Consider the following 3,831-nt stretch of genomic DNA (forward strand, 5'->3'; position numbering starts at 1 on the left):
AGAGATTCTGGAAATACTGCAATTTTACCCACAGAAAGGGCAGCTATTCTAAACCTGGTCTCAAATAAAACTCTAATAACTCTTTTCTGGAGTTTTACTCTAGGATTTTCTTTTCACCAACAGTTGCTATAAATTTACCAAGAGTACAAGTTTTTCTTTGTATTATTTCTTATTTTTTCTAATTGTTTAATATTTTTAAAATATCATTTTTTCACAAAATGAAAGGATGCTCATTGTAAACATAGCCATGAATATGCAGATATAACTTGATTGAGAAAAAATTAACAAAATGGTGCTTCCTGCTCCTTAGAATGGTGAATAAATTAAACTGTTACATATGAGTCTGTCAAGAGAGAATACCAACATTTGCCAAAAACCTACAGCTATCATCCTTTTTAATGGTAGAAGACACTGTTTCACTGCTAGGATTGGGAACAAGGCAAGGGCTGCACACACCACTGTTATTCAACATGGTACTGTAAGTTCTAGACAGTGAAATAGAGCAAAGAAGGAAATAGAAGGAATACAAATTAGAAAGGGAGAAATACAACTGTGCTCATTTGCAGACGATGTGATTATCTGAATAAAAAACCTCAAGGATTCTACAAAAACAAACAAACAATCCTCCTAGAACTAATAAAAGATTTCAGCAAAACTGCCTGATACTGTAGGGGCCAAGGGCAGGCCGCCCTCAAATATGCCCCATTGGCATGCAGAGTATGCGGAGCTGAAAACATTCAAGGCCCTGATGACTCAGAAGGAAACTTGGACTTTCCCCTTAACTGCATAAAAGAACTTAGAGAGAGGACCTGCTTCAGGAAGAGAGTTATCCCTAACTACATTATAATATGAACTAGGGTGGTAGACTGGGAGGAACTGAGCAAAGTAGGTTAAAATTCCTCTCTGTGTCCCATTGTTTCTGTGTGGCCCTTTAAACAGTTGTTTACCATTTATTCTTTCATATTCCTGTGAATTGCCTGCCTTCCTTTGAAATCCCAGGCCTCTATCCCCTTCTCCTTAGTTTAGGATGACATATACATCAGGATGAATGACATGTTTCCCATCTTTTGCATGTCTATGTATTCCCCACAAATAGGCAATTAAACTGTTGTGATTTTTTTCTCCTGTTAATCTGGCTCATGTTAACTTGGTTCCTAAATCACCTAGAAAAACCTTGAAGGGAAAACAGTCCCTCCCCAACATTACTCCCCCAAAAGATCAATATGCAAAAACTAATTACATTTCTATACTCTACAGTGAGAATGTAGAGACCAAAATGTAAACTACACCACCATTTACAATCGCTTAAAAAATATCCTTAGGTGTTAATCTAATAAAGACATGCTTAAATCTATAAAACATTAGAGAAATCAAAGATCTAAATAAATGGAGAGACATACTGTGGTCATGAATTGGGAGAAGACTCTAACAGAAAAGATGTCAGTTCTCCCCATATTGATACATAGGTTTACTGCAATTCCTGTCAAAATTCCAGAAAGATATTTTGTTGGTAAGAACAAGATTATTCTGAAATTTATATGGAAAGGCAAGGAACTAGGTTAAGACAACTTTGAGAGAGAAGTAAGTGGGAGGACTCACTCTACCCAAGTTCAAGACTTTCTCTATAGCTATAGTAAGCCAACTATGTGATATTGGTGGAAGGAAAAACACACAGATCAAGGGGACAGAATAGATAACCCAGAAATATACCTACAAAAGTACACCCAACTAAAGATACCTCAAGACAAATGCTGGGCATAGAAGCCACAGGGCGTAAATCTGCAAAGAAGTAAAAAGCTAACCTTTTCAAACAATAAGGCTTCTCTCTCACTTACCAACTTCACATTTCCCTGTATGGCCCCGGAAGATGACTGGTTAGCCAGAGACGGGTAAGATTCCTCAAGGGAGGAACAACCTAAGACAGGCACAGTCGCAGGGGGCCATCAGGTGAAAAATTGGGGATCAACAGAGGGGAGGCTTAGAACCTCACCCCCCCTGTTCTGAGATAAATCTTCTGCATCCGTGGATGTTTTGTTGCCCTTGTCTAGCTTGGATTAATACTTAGTCTAGAGGCACACACCTGATCATCTACACTTGCCCTCTTACAGCACTAAATTATGTTTTCTACCTTTATCTTGCATCTACCTACCACTTCAGCATTTTATTTAAATAATAATAATAATAATAATAAGGGAGAAATGTGGGATTCACTTATAAATCAAGTATAAAAATCAAACGAATAATCATATCTGACTTGATTGTTTATAGTTCACGATGCGTGATCAAAACCGAAAGTTTCTGTGATATGACTGCCCTTGCACTGTTCACCATGTAAGAACTTATTCACTATGTAAGAACTTGTTCACCATGTAAGAACTTGTTCGTTATGCTTCAGAAGATTGGAGACTGTTGAGAAATAGGCTTGGGGTTGATTAATGACTGTGCATTGAGTCCCCTATACAGAATTTTATTGTTGTTAACAACCATTTGATCAATAAATATGAGAGATGCCCTCTCAAAAAAAAAAGAAAATATTCTAGCACTGTCCAAAAAATTTTAAATTAAAAAAAAATTAAATTTAATTTAAAAAAAAGTACACCCAACTGATTCTGGACAAAGATCTAAAAGCAATGTAATGGAGGAAGAATAGCCTCTTGAACACAGTTCTAGAGCAATTGGAAACCCACAGGCAACATACGAACCTTGACCCAAACCTCGTACTTTGTATAAAAATTAAACCAAAATTTTGGATCATACATTTATATGTGAAATGTAAAATTATAAAGCTTTTGGAAGAAATCACAAGAGAAAATCTTCAGGACCTGAGGCTTGGTGAAGAAAGGCTTCTTTGACCTGACCCCAAAAGCATGATTCATAAAAGAAAAAAAAAAGAACAGATACATTACACTTCATCAAAATTAAAAGCATTTATTCTTCACAAGACTCTGGTAAGAGGGTGAAAGACAATCTACAGACTAAGGGAAAATATTTGCAAACTACATATCTGATAAAGAACCCATATCTGGAATTTGTAAAGAATTCTCAACACACAACAGTAAAAAATCCAATTAGAAAATAGGCAGAAGACAGGAAGAGGTATTTCACCAAAGAGGACATACAGATGGCAAGTAAGCACATGAAAACGTATGCAACATCATTAGCAAATAGGGAAATGCAAATGAAGAGCACTATGAGATATTACATACCTATCAAAATAGCAAAATGTAGTATGTGACAGCCCCGAATGCTGGCTGGGATGAGCAAACCCAGATTGTAAGTGGCCGTGTGAATTGGTACAGCCCTTCTGGAAAAGAGCATGTCAGTTTCTAAGAAACAATTAAATATACGCTTACTATACAATCCAACACTCATCCTCCTGGGCATTTATCCCAGAGAAATAAAAACTTAGTTTCACACAATAACCTGCAAATGACTGTTCAAGCAGTTTTGTAAGTAATAGCTAAAAACTGGAAAGAACCAAAATGACCTTTAGTAGGTGAATGTTTAAACAAACTATGTATATCCACAAGACTACTACTCCACAAGAAAAAAATACAAACTAGTGATACAAGTAACAACTTGGATGGATCTCAGGGACATTGTGCTGTGTGGAATATAAACCAACATCAAAAAGTCACAAACTGTGATTCAGTTCATATAACATTGTTGAAATGGCAATATACCTTTGTATATTTCCTGGTTCAATTTATCTGATTTACATGTCTAAATCTCTCTATAGATGTCGTCTCCAGGGGCCAAAGTCATCTTTAACAGATTAACAGTTGCCAGGGATTAAGAACTGTGGAGGGAGGAAGGTGTGTGTGGCTATCC

Source organism: Manis pentadactyla, chromosome 12 (assembly GCF_030020395.1).
Source record: "Manis pentadactyla isolate mManPen7 chromosome 12, mManPen7.hap1, whole genome shotgun sequence".
Classification (NCBI taxonomy): domain Eukaryota; kingdom Metazoa; phylum Chordata; class Mammalia; order Pholidota; family Manidae; genus Manis; species Manis pentadactyla.